This window comes from Gossypium raimondii, unplaced genomic scaffold (genome assembly GCF_025698545.1).
Source record: "Gossypium raimondii isolate GPD5lz unplaced genomic scaffold, ASM2569854v1 Contig00266, whole genome shotgun sequence".
In the NCBI taxonomy this organism is placed as follows: Eukaryota; Viridiplantae; Streptophyta; class Magnoliopsida; order Malvales; family Malvaceae; genus Gossypium; species Gossypium raimondii.
The window spans coordinates 111,874-128,708 of record NW_026291366.1 but is presented as its reverse complement, the minus strand read 5'-3'; the positions used below and the strand labels follow the sequence as shown (position 1 = coordinate 128,708).

Below are 16,835 nucleotides of genomic sequence, written 5' to 3'. Positions count from 1 at the left end.
TGAGAAAAAAAAACCTTAGATTACTTGGTCCAATTTCTAAAATGTATTTTTTTTAAAAAAAATTAACACATTTTACAGTTTAAGCAACAAGAAATTAAAAAAAGAAAAAAAATAAAAACAATATCACCTAATTTGATGTAATTTCTAAAATAGGGTCTCATTCCAAAACCCTATAAATAGGTGATAAGAAAATTATTCCAATGAAACCAAAGACCAATCATGGGAGTCTCAAACATGAAAACATGGTTAATTTGTTTGGCTCTAATTGGCATAATGGTGATGGAAGAAGTGGTCCAAATTGATGCAGTAATGACAATCCACCATCCTGAGGTCTCCGGTCTTGTTTCCTACCGTTGCCTTCTCCAAGAAGCTGTTAATCCTTGAAATCGTGGCTGCTCAAGACACACTAGGTGTCGAAGTTAATGTATATTTTGATAATATGTGATGGTATCTTTCGTATATAAATGTAGAAAGCTCTGCATATTAAGGCAACATAACTAATACTTTTTATCTCTTTCTTTTACCTAATTTGGTTCGCCTTAACCATGATTTATGATCTAGCTTTGCATTGTCATTATCCCAAAGGTTTTGTGTCTTTGCTCGATCCTAGATCTAGTAACTTTGATTCAATTATGATGTGTAAATATAATATAATTAATATAATGGATATATAATATAATAAGAGATAAGAAAATAATGCAAATAGAATATTATATGAAATATACTGAAAATTAATATAATATAATTATTTTTTGAAAGAAATATAGAATAAATTACGAACTTACAAAAATTTGAATTTTTTATTTTACAATAAACACAATCATTATATGTTAGGGATTTATATAAAAAATATAAATACAGAAATTATCATATCTCACCAATGCTACCAATCGGCAATATAGTATTCGGTGAGTATTGGTGGTGCTAGTTCAATTTGTATTAAGTTTTTTAATCAACATCTAAAACCTTTATTAAACTAGTATACAATGAAGTACCGTATATATTGGTCTTTAGAATATGTAAATGTTGAGGGTTTAATTTGTTATTATATCAATCAAAATTATGTAAATTGATGGAAAATGTTAATTTTAGTGGTTAATACTTAATTTACCATAGTTACTTAGTTTCAAATTTAATAGGTATTAAATTGCCCAATGTTTTCAAAGGGATCAATTAGTTCAATATCAACTTTAATTTCTTTTATTCTCTTATAAATTGAGGAGTGCAAGCTTCACCTTTAGAATAACTTAATAATGTAAGGAACATTGCATGAAATCATGAAGATGAAGCCTAATTTTAGAAAAAAAAGAGAATCATGAAATTTCTTTTTCAATGTTGTTCGTCTTTATCGTTCTTAATGATCTTTTCAATTTATCTAAATAAGTTTCATGCTAAATAAGTTTGTAAAAATATTTATTATATATATAACTCTTGACTGAATATATCATTATATTGTGTTTTTCAAAATCGTAGACTCATAAGTGGATTCACTAGTCAATTTAGAATTGTGATCTTTTGGTTGAAAAATAAAATAATTTAATTATATATATTTAAAAAACTATTCTATTTTATTTTTAAATGTTTTATTTAAAGGATTTGTATTAATGCACGATTGCAATTTGATTTTGGATTAGTATATGATTACTTTAAATTATTTATTTTTGAATACACATTTGAACAAATTAGTTTTTAAATCATTTCTGGATTGATATGAATTATTTAAATTATTTCTTTATATCTTGACTTGAATGGAGCGGTGGTTAATAATGCTTGTGTTAAACACACATTTGGCATGAGTTTTGTAACACCCTAACCCGACATGAATCGTCGGGCTCAGATCTTGGCTATTATTAAACAAAATACTTAAATCAGTTGAACACTTTAAATATTAATTTTATTTATTTCTTTAACTGGAGGACTTAAAATCCAAAAATAAAGGAAAATATTTAAAATAACTTGTTACTATAGTCTTATCACGGCTTATTGCAAAGTAGAAGTTTGATAAAAAATATACACATAAGGTGTAGCCCTAGACTATGGCACATTTCCACTGTTTGCATAATAACCCGATACGACTCTTCATTTGCACAGTTCTGGAATAGTCCCCTAGGTGCAGAAGAATTGTCACATCCCAAAAGTCGAGAGAGTAAATCAGGGATTAGTGAATTCGAAATTGTAATTGGGATAGATAATTAAAATAATTAGGAATTAATTAAACAAAATTTTAAAATAAATGGAATTTATAATTTTAGGTTAAGAAATTAAAATTGAGTGTTCAAGAATTAATTTGGTTAAAATTGATTTTAAAACGGAGATTAGATTTGAAAATAAATTTGAAATTGGCTTTAATTGAAGAATAAGGACCAACTCGGATAAGGGAGAAAACCCGGGGGGGTTTAAACGGGCAAAGGATAAATTTTTTTTAAAATTTGGTGCCTATTTAACAACCCCCACTTCTTCTTCTTCCCTCCCATTATTCATTCAAAAATTTTCCAAGCACAAAATTAAAGTTTTTCTTTCAAAATTAGTTCACCCCTTTTTATTCCTAAGCTCTCTAAACACTAAATTTCTTTTCAATATTGAGGAACACTCATGTTATCATCCTTAAAATCCTTAAGAGATCTTCACACGTTTTAGCTCGAATTAGGTCCATAGCTCGTCGATTTTTTAAAATTTAGGTGAGATTCTAACTTTTTCTGATTGGACTAAGTGAGTTGTTATTTCAATTTGATATTTAAATGATTGAATCAAGATATCAATATATTAATTGATTTTAAGTTAATTTTTAGCTTGAAAATGGTAGATCTCGTATTTCTTTGCTAAGCTTTGGTTTTATAGTTATTTGAAACTCATTTTGATATATTTAAGAGTTATTTTATCTTAATTTAACAAATCCTTAATGAATTTAAGCAAATTGAATGTTTTCCCTTATTTAAAGATCACTTAAGCTTGATTTTTCTAAAATAATAAATCTATGTAATTATGTAAAATTGATGATTTAGATCAGTAATTAGATGATATTTAGGATGTTTGGAATCAAAAGTAAGGTTTAGGAACTAAATTTGAGTGGTGAAATTGCGTTTTCGACAAAACTAGCTAGTTTCCGGTAAGTCTGATAGATGTGATGTGGTATGCAGTTTTTAGATGATTTAAATGTGTTTTAGTTTGTTTATAATGTGTTTGTAATGTAATTAATGTGTGTGAAAAAGTGTCAAACTCATTGAGAGATTCTACAAGCAAGGACAAATGCAAACAAAGGCTTATTAAAAGTCAAGATTGCAAGGTGAGTGGTTTGGTGTTCTAAAATAATTAATTTAAAATTTACTTGACAATAAAATTTATCATATTTATATAAGAATACTATTTTTTAGTAATAAAAGTTTTTAAATTAATTTATATAATAATAAATGAAAAGGTCAAACTTTATTTTGAGTTATTCTCTATTTAAACTGTTGTATTTCCTTAACCAAAAGAGTAAAAGAAAAATTATATACTACTTTTTAAAATAGTAAAATTTAATTATTTTTATAATAAGTAACATTATATTTCATATACAAAAATTATGAATAATTAATATATTTTATAATCTGAAATAATCTAACATAATTACATTTATATTAATTATATATTATCTACGTATTATTGTCGTCAATTATTTACTTTTAAGAAAAAACAAATATTTAATAATGTAAGGTTTAATTTACAATATGTCAATTTTATATTTTTCATAAATACTTCAATAAATATTATAAATATTTTATTAGGAATATATTTTAATAACTAAAATAATATTAATTAGATGAAGTAAAACTATATTCCTCAATGAATATGTTATTAATGCTTTAATATGCTATCTTTTCTTAATAATATTCAACAATGCCTAAAATCACTTGCTTCACATCGGCATTAAAAATAATTATATAAATATATAAATATGTTTTTTATATATAAACAAAAAAATTAATGAGACTCTACTCACATTCCTGACCACCAGATGATGGTACACTACAATATATTTGTATATTATATATGGAATAATGAGACTCTACTCACATTTCTGACCACCAGATGATAGATTTTGTTTCTTATTGAACGATATGCAACGTGTAACATAGGAAAGATATAGTCTTGTAGCACCCCAAACCCGGCCTAGACGTTATTGTCGAATCTGGTGTGTCACATTGAAGTGTTTTTCGAAAACCATGTTTTCATTGAAAACCCTTCTTGAAATTTCAAACTTCTTGCCATATAAAACTCGCACAAAACCTTAGTTTGTGTTTGCTTATTTTCAATCGAGGTTTATTAAAGAAACGTTGTTACCTTCAAAACCTTATTATTGTAGAAGCTTAAATTAAAACAAACGATTTACGAAAATGTGTTATTAAAAATTGAGTTACGGAAACGTAGTGTTAGAAAACAGTTACTGATTTGGAAAATCGTGTTCTACTTCTAGCATATATAAATCACAATCACATCAAATCCCAAATTTAAAATCCAAAAATTATAAAGGCCTTATTACAACCCGAATCCAAATCAAAGTGCATTAGTAAATGAGTAAAATAGAATAAAACATGTGCGGTTGTGTGGCCCTCTCCGAGTCCCTCGCAGCTCCGGATCATCTAACGCTGGGGATTACCTGAAAGGTTAAAAACAGGGTGAGTTTATGAAAACTCAGTGTGTAATCCCCTTAATAAAGAAATAGAAAGTATCTGAAATGTAATCGACCGAGTCCTTTAATAGTAACAGAACAATATGGGCTTTAACCCAAAACAATAAAAGTGTAGTGTGGGCCTTAGCCCATTACAGTATCAGAATCAGAAATAGAATACATGTGGGCCTAAGCCCAATACAAAGGATGTCGATAATAGAAATGCAACAATGCAATCATACAACCCATCCCAATCCAGCCAACACACCACCCGTACCAACCAACACACCATGTGGGGATAAAATCGACCCACCCAGCCAACATACCAATATCGCAGCAAAGCTGCCAGTGATCAGAATGGCTAAGAGCCGTAAACAGGATAGAATAAGCTATAAACAGAATCTCTACTAGCCATAAGTACAGTAATATGATTGGCACAAAGCCATCAGTAGTAGTAATATGATCGGCACAAAGCCATCAGTAGAAGTGATATGATCGGCACACAGCCTATAGTAACGGTAATATGATCGGCACAAAGCCATTAGTAGCATCGCAGCAAAGCTGCCAACAATAGTATCGTAGCAAAGCTGCCAACAATAGTACCGTAGCAAAGCTACCAGTAACAGTGATTGTGGCAGAGCCACCAGTACAGTACTTCCTCCATAACAGTATCCCAACCCCATGCAGTATGTCGTGTATGTATAATGCCATGCACAAAATCAGTCATACAATTCACAGACAAATCAGTCATACCAATCACAAACAAATTAGTCATTTAAATCATAGACAAATCAGTCATTTACATCTCGGACAAATTAATCACTTACATCACAGATAAATCAATCATTTAACCTCGAAGGCAAAATAGTAATTTTACCCTTTGGGGGTACATCGATTAATTCACTTAACAGAGGTATTACAATCATTTTACCTACAAGGGCATCACGGTCATTTTACCCTACAGGGGCATTGCGATCATTTTACACTAAGGGCATTACGATCATTTTAAAAATATTGAGGTCTTTGTACTTATTACGACCTCCTAAAAGGTCTATCGTCGCTTCGAGCGACTCAGATAACCTACACGGCCAGAACAATGTATATGGGCCCAAAACTCGCTATTGGGTTTAAGTGGGCCCACACGCTTGTGTGGCCCATTTAGTCCAGATTCACATACGATATCGCAAGCCTCATAAACCAACCCACCAATGATCAGTTACCGAGGATTTTACCTGTGTGGGCCCACAAGCCATTAGGCCCACGTGGCCCATTTTGACCCATCGAGGCCCATAACGGCCCCAGCTATGCAAAACGTCACAGTCCAACAACACTTACCACATCACATACATTTTATCCATGTGGCCTACAAGCCCACTAGGCCCACACGGCCCATTTTGGCCCAACAAGGCCCAGAACATCCCAAAATTAGATACGACTATGTATACACCATAACCCGGTTCATTAATAGCCACTTACCGTAGATTTCCTCTGTGTGGGGCCCACGTTCCCATTGGGCCCACACGGCCCATTTTGGCCCAGCGAAGCCCAGAACTACCAAAGTCATGTGTGTGACATGACAAGTCTATCGATTTCTCACTTAACAGCGAAATTTACCCCACGCGAGCCCACTCGACCCAAAACGGCCCATTAGGCCTAATAACGGTCAAGTCCACGAGATCGCTCATGGCGGCCTTTGTCAATGTGTCGACTCCCCCACACGAGTGTCCGTGCGCCCATGTAGTATTCGTTGCCGTATCGTCAGCTTTCTGGCATTTTGACATCCCGGCATTTCAAAATTTGTCATCCTAAAATGTGAATAGTGTGTGTACACACCTTGATGGAGAGAAACGCAGTAGCCCACGAGCGTAGAACCTTGACTGAATCGACTTATACTTCCTAAGCCGTTTGATTATGAATCGAAATCACCTCCTTGTGGTTTATCTGTGTACCACAACATTATCTATTAAGCATCAATATCAATAACAAAGGTTAAACAATTACTATCCTAAGGAAAACACACAGCCAACAAGAGAACTAGACATTCGGCCAGTATTTGAAAGCACATAACCAATTGCCCCTAATAATCAACCAACAAAATGAATTGAACTCAATCAACCCACAAGAGAAGAACAGATTCAGCACTTCAGAGGCTGGAGAAATGATTTGTTAGAACGCTTGTAGGTTGAAACGTTTGATTTATAGAGAAGGGAAAAAGAATGAAGGCAAAGAAAGAGAAGTTGAATCCGGCTCACATTAAGAAGAATAGGAAACAGGGAGAGGACAATAAAGAAAATCGAAACGGGAAAAACACCCAAAAAGGTCTATGGTGATATTTGGCACTATAGATAGAAGAGAGAAAATAAAAGAAATCGGCATAATGGAAAGCAATTGTCGAAAATGCACCCAATGCACTCTCTAGCCGGATTTCCCTAAACAAAACTCCCCCCAAACGGCTCCAACTTCTCTCATTTTAAAATCCTTCAAAAACTCCACCAATCCCTCCATCGAAATTTTCTCCATTATTTACTCCAACTCCCCATTCAAATTCAATTTAAATTCTTATGACCAATTCAACCACAGAGTTCAAGTCCAGTTCCAACACCTCCCCAGCTCAAGCAGCAAAATAAAAATACAATTGCATACGCCATGCCTCGAACCTTAGACTCATTCCTGCACATGTATCACCACCTTGCCACTAGATCCCTTCTCTGTTTTTGTTATAAAACAACCACTAATTATTATAAGTCCTATAAGTTAACAGCCAGGTTCACTTAAGAGCCCAAATTAAAATTTTCCAAACACCCAGACTTAAACCCATGCTTCTCAAGCACTCCCAAATATGCCCAATACTTAGCCACCAAAGCTACACTTAATTTATGATATTATCTCGCACACATAAACTTTTATGAGTTCCCACGCTCATGGCCGACTACTTCTAGGCCCAAATTCAGGGGCGTTACAAGTGTAACTCAGATTGTATCATATGGAGATTAGAACTCAACTATCTTTATTTTTGCCAAAACACAAACACACACGTGCACACATAAACACATTCTATAATATTCGACTAATTAAAAAAACCTTAGATTACCTGGTCCAATTTCTAAAATGTATTTTTTTATAAAAAAAATTAACACATTTTATTGTTTAAGCAACAAGAAATGTAGAAAGACAATATCTTTCTTATATAAATGTAGAAAGCTCTGCATATTAAGGCAACATGATTAATACTTTTTATCTCTTTCTTTTACCTATCTTGGTTCGCCTTAACCATGATTTATGAACTAGCTTTGCATTGTCATGATCCCAAAGGTTTTGTGTCTTTGCTCGATCCTAGATCTAGTAACTGTGATACAATTATGATGTGTAAATATAATATAATTAATATAATTAATATATAATATAATAAGTGATAAAAAAATAATGCAAATAGAATATTATATGAAATATACTGAAAATTAATATAATAGAATTATTTTTTTAAAGAAATATAGAATAAATTACGAACTGACAACAATTTGAATTATTATATTTTACAATAAACACAATAATTATATGTTAGGATTTATAAAATATATATATAAATACACAAATTATCATATCTCACCAATGCTACCAATCGGCAATATAGTATTCGGTGAGTATTGGTGGTCTTGGTAGTTCAATTTGTATTAAGTTTTTAATCAACATCTAAAACCTATATTAAACTAGTATACAATGAAGTACCATACATATTGGTCTTTAGAATATGTAAATGTTGAGGGTTTAATTTGTTACTATATCAATCAAAATTATGTAAATTGATGAAAATGTTAATTTTAGTGGTTAATACTTAATTTTCCTCGCCATACTTAGTTCCAAATTTAATAGGTATTAAATTGCCTCAATGTTTTCGGAGGGATCAATTAGTTCAATATCAACTTTAATTCCTTTTATTCTCTTATAAATTGAGAAGTGTAAGCTTCACCTTTAGAATAATTTTATAATGTAAGGAACATTGCATGAAATCATGAAGATGAAGCCTAATTCTAGAAAAAAAAGAATCATGAAATATCTTTTGCAATGTTATTCGTCTTTATCATTCATAATGATCGATTAAATTTATCTGAATAGGTTTCATACTAAATAAGTTTGTAAAATTTTATTTATTATATATATTACTCTTGATTGAATATAGAATTATATTTTGTGTTTTTCAAAAGTGTAGATTCAAAAGTGGATTCACTAGTCAATTTAAAATTCGTGTTCTTTTGGTTGAAAAAATAAAATAATTTAATTATATATATATTTAAAAACTATTGTATTTTATTTTTAAATGTTTTATTAAAAGGATTTGTATTAATGTACAATTGCAATTTGATTTTGGATTAGTATATGATTGCTTTAAATTATTTATTTTTTAATACACTTTTGAACAAATTAGTTTTTAAATCATTTGTGGATTGATATGAATTATTTAAATTATTTCTTTATATCTTGACTTGAATGGAGCGGTAGTTAATAATGCTTGTGTTAAACACTCGCTTGGCACGAGTTTTGTAACACCCTAACCCGACTTGATTCGTCGAGCTCAGATCTTGGCTGTTATTAAACACAATACTTAAATCAGTTGAACACTTTTAATATTACATTTTATTTATTTCTTTAACTGGAGGACTTAAAATCCAAAAATAAAGCAAAATATTTAAAAATAACTTGTTATTATAGAGTTATCACAGCTTATTGCAAAGTAGAAGTTTGATAAAAATATACACATAAGGTGTAACCCTAGACTATGCCACATTTCCACTATTTGCATAATAACCCGATACGACTCATTCTTTGCGTAGTCCTGGCATCGTTGCCTAGGCGCAGTAGAATTGTCACATCCCAAAAGTCGAGAGAGTAAATCAGGGATTAGTGAATAGGAAATCGTAATTGGGATAGATAATTAAAATAATTAGGAATTAATTAAACAAAATTTTAATATAAATAGAATTTATAATTTTAGGTTAAGAAATTAAAATTGAGTATTCGAGAATTAATTTGGTTACAATGGATTTTAAAAAGGAGATTGGATTTGAAAATAAATTTGAAATTGGCTTTAATTGAACAATAAGGACCAATTCAGATAAGGGAGAAAACCGAGGGGGTTAAATGGGTAAAAGCTAAATTTTTTAAAATTTGGTGCCTATTTAACAACCCCCACGTCTTCTTCTTCCCTCCCATTATTCATTCAAAAATTTGCAAACACCAAATTTCTTTTCAATATTGAGGAACACTCATGTTAACATCCTTAAAATCCTTAAGAGATCCTCACACGTCTTAGCTTGAATTAGCTTCATAACTCGTCCATTTTTTTAAAATTTAGGTGAGATTTTAAGTTTTTATGATTAAACTAAGTGTGATACGAGCCAAGGAGGTGACACTCAATGGGTTGTTTTTCCTAGTGGTCCAATCACTCGAAGCAAGGCACGACAATTAAAATCAAAGATGAATGCTTTTGTCCAAGACTTTGTTGCTACAAATTTAATTCATCATGTTCGTGACGTTGACAAATACGGGAATGCAATTCACTGGACCAATCTTGGAATAGTGAAAGCCCATAAATTGGTGGATTAATCTTTTATGTATCTTATTATTATTATTTACTTAATTCTCATTGGTTGGGACACATCACTTATGAGTTAAGTAATTTTATTGGTTAGGTTATTATTTATTTATTTTCTTAGATAATTTTAAAGAGTTTTATTAGGGTTCAATTACTCTTGTATTTTGCCTATAAATAGGCTTGCTTTCTACACATTGGGGGTGGAATAAAAAAGAGAGTATTTGTTTTCTTCCAAATTTGTGTGAGGCAAATTTTTGAGAGTAGAGTGATTCTTCTCTTGCTATTTAGTTTGGAGTTTGTTATTTTCGAGGGTATTTCAGAGTTACAAATATTTAAATTTCTTTCCCGTTCATCGCTGTTTCTAGAGGTTCTTCTTCTAGGGGTTTCGTAGGGAGTCGTTCAATCATTGGTGTTTTTGGTTACAAGTTAACCAAGGGTTCCATAGGGCAAATCTATCCTTTTTTTTCTTTTATTATTATTATTATTTAACTAATTTTATTTATTCTCATTTTATTTCTAATTTGTGTTTCTCTTGTGTCTAGATCCGGGTTTCCGCATCAAAGTGAGTTGTCATTTCAATTTGATATTTAAATGATTAAATCAAGATCTCAACATATTAATTGATTTTAAGTTGATTTTTGGCTTGAAAATGGTAGATCTAATATTTCTTGGCTAATCTTCGGTTTTACATTTATTTCTAACTCATTTTGAAATATTTAAGAGTTATTTTATCTTAATTTAACAAATCCTTAATGAATTTAAGCAAATTGAATGTTTTCCCTTATTTAATGATCACTTAAACTTGATTTTTCTAAAAACATATATCAGTGTAATTATGTAAAATTAATGATTTAGATCAGTAATTAGATGATATTTAGGATGTTTGGAATCAAAATTAAGGTTTAAGAACTAGATTTGAGTGGTGAAATTGCATATTCGGCAAAACTAGCTAGATTCCGGTAAGTATGATAGATGTGATGTGGTATGCAGTTTTTAGATGATTTAAATGTGTTTTTGGTTACAAGTTAACCAAGGGTTCCATAGGGCAAATCTATCCTTTTTTTTTCTTTTATTATTATTATTATTTAACTAATTTTATTTATTCTCATTTTATTTCTAATTTGTGTTTCTCTTTTGTCTAGATCCGGGTTTCCGCATCAGTTGGTATTAGTTTCAGGCCATTCCGTGTTATTTTTGAAGCTAAAATCAGATTTGAAACGAGTCAAAATACCAAAAACACTTTTCATCGGTTTCGTTGATTCTCTTTTTTTTTCTCCTCTTATTCTTTAAAAAAACAGCAAAAAAAAAAGCAAAAAGCGCAAAAAAATTCAAAAAAAAAAGAAAAAGTTGCCTACCTTTCATACGTAGGTTTCTTCTTTTCCTATTATTGTTATTATTTTTATTTTTCCCAAAATTGAATTTCTTTTCCTTCTTCTTTTCTTGACTCAAGTACAATTAAAGCTTTAATTTTTGAAAATCTTAAGACACCAAACGTTTCCGATTTTTGTTTTTTTTTTAAATTTGGGTAGAGTTTTCTTAAGTTTTCTTCTTATTAAAGCTTTTCTTTGACTCTAAAGTTAGGGATCGTTGCAGGTCTACGTTTTTTGTTTCTCTTACGCTTTCTAACACTTTGTTTCTTCTTGTGTTAGCAGATATTAAAGGCACGCACAATTCCTTTATCCGTGTAGCCTCCATTACAAATTGCCTCGTCAAGTTTATTGTCCTCTTAGAGCAATTAGGGTATTCATTGTTTCTTTGAAGTTTGCACCTCCATTATTTGATCTTGATTAGTAACCCTCTCCAAACATATTTACAAGTTTTGAATCATTCAGAGAGTTATTCTTTTGAGAGCTAACGAGTGAGGTTATTATTATTTTTTCTTTCTTTTTCCTATTTGTTTGATCTTTCACAGATACCATGCCACTCACTAGATCCCAAACTAGTAAAAATGAAGAGGATGAGCAAAAAAGAGAGAACGATCCTTTGGTCGAGTTGTTACAAAAAGAGATGAAAAAGTTGCAAACTCAATTCGAACATCACATGACCCAGATGTTACAAGGGAAAAGGGAGTATCTTGATACAAAACTTACAACTCAAGAGAGATACATTGCAGATAATTACAAGAAGTTGAACGAAGCCTTTATAAGCCGATCAAATTCGCGAGATCGAACTTTTAAACGAAGGGAGGACCATGTTTTTGATGATGACTTTGAGTCCGAGTATGTACCTAGAGAAAGGTTGGAACGAAACAATGACACCCCAAACCAAAATTTCCTTCTTTCTCAGGGAATAATGATCCTGATGCTTACCTTGATTGGGAGGAAAAGATGGAAGCAGTCTTTGCTTGTTACAATTAGTCTGATGAGAAAAAGGTAACATATGTTGTCGCTGAGTTCATTGATTATGCACTAACATGGTGGAATCAATTATGTAAAAGTAGGATTCTTTATAGAGAGCAACTTGTTACTACTTGGGTTGAAATGAAGCGCATCTTACGAAAATGGTTTGTTCCACCATACTATTATCGAGAACTCCATCAAGGACTCCAACAACTTGTTCAAGGAGATAGATCTGTGGATGACTACTACAAAGAGATGGAGACTATTCAGATTAGAGCCAATCTTGTTGAAGAGGCTGAGGTGACTATGGCTAGATTCCCTGCCGGCCTAAAGTCTGAGATTGCAAATCGAGTTGAGTTACAACACTACATAGATGTTGAAGAGATGCTTCAAACCGCACTCTCCATTGAAAAGCAATTACGAAAGAAAGGGACAACGAGGGGTGCTAGTTCAGTTTCTAATCCTGCTTGGAGAGGAAATTGGCAAAAACAAGATGATAGATTGTGGAATGGAAGAGATGCACGGTTCAAGCCAAATGAGCCTAGAACTTACTCCAAAGATAGAGGTATGCCTAATTCATTTAAAGGTTCTACTTCTACTAATCGAGTTCCATCTTCTTCTTCTACTTCTCCTAGTGCCATTAAGCAGCCAAAAGATATTACCTGCTTCAAATGCCAAGGAAGGGGTCACTATGCTCGAGAATGCCCTAATAAAAAGTCATTGGTGATTCGAGAAGATGGCGAGGTTGATTTTGAGTCTGATAATGAAGATGAGATGCCTCATTTGGAAGATACTGATGATGTGCATACTCATGATGAGTATGAAGAATACTTGGAGTATGGTGAGAAAGCACTTGTTGCTCGAAGGGCTTTAAATGTCCAGTTTAAAGAGGAAGGACGCGAACAAAGAGATAACATTTTCCACACGAGATGTTTGTTTAGTGGACAACCTAGTTCATTGATCATCGATAGTGGAAGTTGCACCAATGTGGTGAGTTCTTCCCTTGTTGAGAAACTTGGCCTACCTTGTGTGAAGTATCCAATGCCATATCGCTTGCAATTTTTGAATGATAGTGGGGAGGTAAAAGTATCTAAACAATGCTTAGTTTCATTTTCCATTGGTAGATACTCTGATAAAGTTTTGTGTGATGTTGTTCCAATGCAAGCTGGGCACATATTACTTGGACGGCCATGGCAGTAAATCATGATGGTTTCCTTAACCAATATACCTTTGTGTTCCTTGGAAAGAAGTTTACTTTGGCTCCACTTCCTCCTCAAGAAGTCTACAATGATCAACTCAAAGTTGCTAGTGAGATGGGTAAGGGAAGTGAGGTAAAATCATTGAAAAAGGCTGAGAGTAAAGAGGCCCTTAGTGTTAAAAGCCAACTTAAAGGCCCAACATTGGTGAGTGATTGCACACAAGTCACAAGATGAGAAAGTGAGTTTATTCGCTAGGTTTCGAGATATCAAATTTGCTCTTTATACAAAACAAACATTTGTAATTATTAGGTTTAGGGAAAACTTTGTTTTGACTAACCCTAATACACATTTGCCTATTGTTTTGTTGATCTTTTGCAGGATTTTGAGGATGTATTTCCTTCTGAAATGCCTAAGGGATTACCCCCTTTACGAGGGATTGAACATCAAATTGACTTTGTGCCTGGTTCTAGTATTCTGAATGGACCAGTCTATAGAAGCAATCCTGAAGAAACTAAGGAGTTGCAAAGGCAAGTTGAAGATCTCTTAGAGAAAGGGTTGATTCGTGAGAGTCTAAGCCCTTGTGCGGTCCCTGTACTTCTTGTCCCAAAAAAAGATGGTTCTTGGAGAATGTGTGTTGATTGTCGTGCTATCAACAAGATTACGGTAAAGTATCGATATCCAATTCCTCGATTAGATGATATGTTGGATTAGCTTAATGGTGCATGCATTTTCTATAAAATTGACTTAAAAAGTGGTTACCATCAAATAAGAATGAAACAAGGTGATGAATAGAAAACTGCTTTTAAGACTAAGTATGGCCTGTATGGGTGGTTAGTCATGCCATTTGGCTTAACTAATGCTCCTAGCCCAGTCATGAGATTAATGAACCACATACTTAGACCTTTTTTAGGAAAATTTGTCGTTGTGTATTTTGATGACATACTGATTTATAACAAAACTTTGAATGATCATGTTAGGCATGTTAAATTAGTATTGGATGTGTTAAGGCATGAACGACTCTTTGCTAATCTTGAAAATTGCACCTTTTGTATGGATAAGCTTGTTTTTTTGGGTTTTTTGATAAGTTCTACAGGAATCCATGTGGATGAGGAGAAGGTAAAGGCAATTAAAGAATGGCCTATCCCTAAAATTGTTTCTGAGGTAAGGTCTTTCCTTGGGTTAGCCGATTTCTACCGCAGGTTTGTTCGTAACTTTTCCACAATTGCTTCGCCTTTGACTGCACTTATTAAAAGGGATGTATCTTTTCATTGGACAAATAAGCAAGAATTAGCATTTAATGAACTTAAAGATAAATTGTGTAATGTTCCTATTCTTGTTTCACCTAATTTTGAAACGACCTTTGAGATTGAATGTGATGCTTCTGGTGTAGGTATAGGTGCCGTCCTCATACAAGATAGTAAACCACTAGCCTACTTTAGTGAGAAACTTGGTGGAGCACATTTGAACTATTCAACCTATGATAAAGAGTTGTATGCCTTGGTAAGGGCATTAGAAGTTTGGCAACATTACCTTTTACCAAAGGAGTTTGTGATTCATACTGACCATGAATCACTTAAGCACTTAAAGGGACAAGGTAAGTTGAACAAGCGACATGCGAGGTGGGTTGAATTCATTGAATCTTTTCCTTATGTTATAAGGTATAAGAAAGGTAAATATAATATTGTGGCTGATGCTCTATCAAGGACGTACACTTTACTTAGTACTTTGCATACTAAGTTATTAGGTTTTGAGTATCTCAAAGATTTATATGCCACTGATTCTGATTTTGCAAGCATTTATGATGCATGTGAACATGGTGCATTTCACAAATTTTATAAGCATGATGGCTATCTTTTTCGAAATAATAGACTATGCTTACCAAAGTGTTCAATGCGAGAATTGTTGGTTCGAGAGGCTCATAGTGGTGGTCTTATGGGTCATTTTGGAGTCACTAAGACTTATGATGTTTTACATGAGCATTTTTATTGGCCTAACATTCGAAAACTTGTTGAGAAAATTTGCTCTACTTGCATTACTTGTAAACAAGCTAAATCCACTGTGATGCCTCATGGTCTATATACTCCTCTTCCTGTTCCTAGTTCACCTTGGACTGACATTTCAATGGATTTTGTAATAAGTTTACCAAGGACAAAGCGTGGACGAGATAGCATCTTTGTGGTTGTGGATCGATTTTCTAAAATGGCTCATTTCATTCCATGCCATAAGACTGATGATGCAACCCATGTTGCCGATCTATTTTTTCATGAAGTTGTGAGATTACATGGAATCCCAAGGATTATCGTTTCTGATAGAGATGCAAAATTTCTTAGTCACTTTTGGAAGGTGTTATGGGGTAAGTTAGGTACTAAACTACTTTACTCTACTACATGCCACCCTCAAACTGATGGTCAAATCGAGGTGGTAAATCGAGTTTTGGGATCTTTGCTTAAAGCCATAATAGGTAAGAATGTTAAATCTTGGGAAGAATGGATACCCTATGTTGAGTTTGCTTATAATCGTTCTGTTCATTCTTCCACAGGTTTTACTCCTTTTGAGATTGTATATGGCTTTAATCCACTTACTGTTTTAGATTTGCTTCATTTACCTTTGAATGAGATTGCTAATTTAGATGGTGAAAGGAAAGCTGATTTAGTGAAAGAGATCCATGAGAAGGCTTGTAAAGCCATTGAGAAAAAGAATGAGTCTAATGCACATCGAGCTAATAAAAGGCGAAAGCAAGTCTTGTTTAAACCTGGAGATTGGGTATGGGTGCATATGAGGAAGGAACAATTTCCTTCTAAGAGAAAGAATAAACTTGATGCACGAGGAGATGGACCATTCCAAGTACTCGAGAAAATAAATGACAATGCTTATCACATTGATCTTCCTTGTGAGTATAGTGTTAGTGCTACTTTCAATGTTTCTGATCTTTCTCCTTTTGAATTTGATGTAGGCTCAGATTCGAGGACGAATCTTCTTGAAGAGGGGGAGAATGATACGATCCAAGGAGGTGACACTCAAGGGGTTGTTTTTCCTAGTGGTCCAATCATTCGAAGCAA

The 16,835-nt window shown here is 32.8% G+C and overlaps 1 long non-coding RNA gene across 1 annotated transcript in view; it reads left to right on the top strand.

Annotated features, from left to right (window-relative positions):
* Nucleotides 1-218: 218 nt before the first annotated feature.
* The window catches only part of LOC128037710 (uncharacterized), a 45,433-nt gene continuing 28,816 nt past the window's right edge, over nt 219-16,835 (top strand). The window contains exon 1 of the long non-coding RNA XR_008193411.1: nt 219-330. This is a non-coding gene — a long non-coding RNA (uncharacterized LOC128037710). The remainder of the gene's footprint in view (nt 331-16,835) is intronic.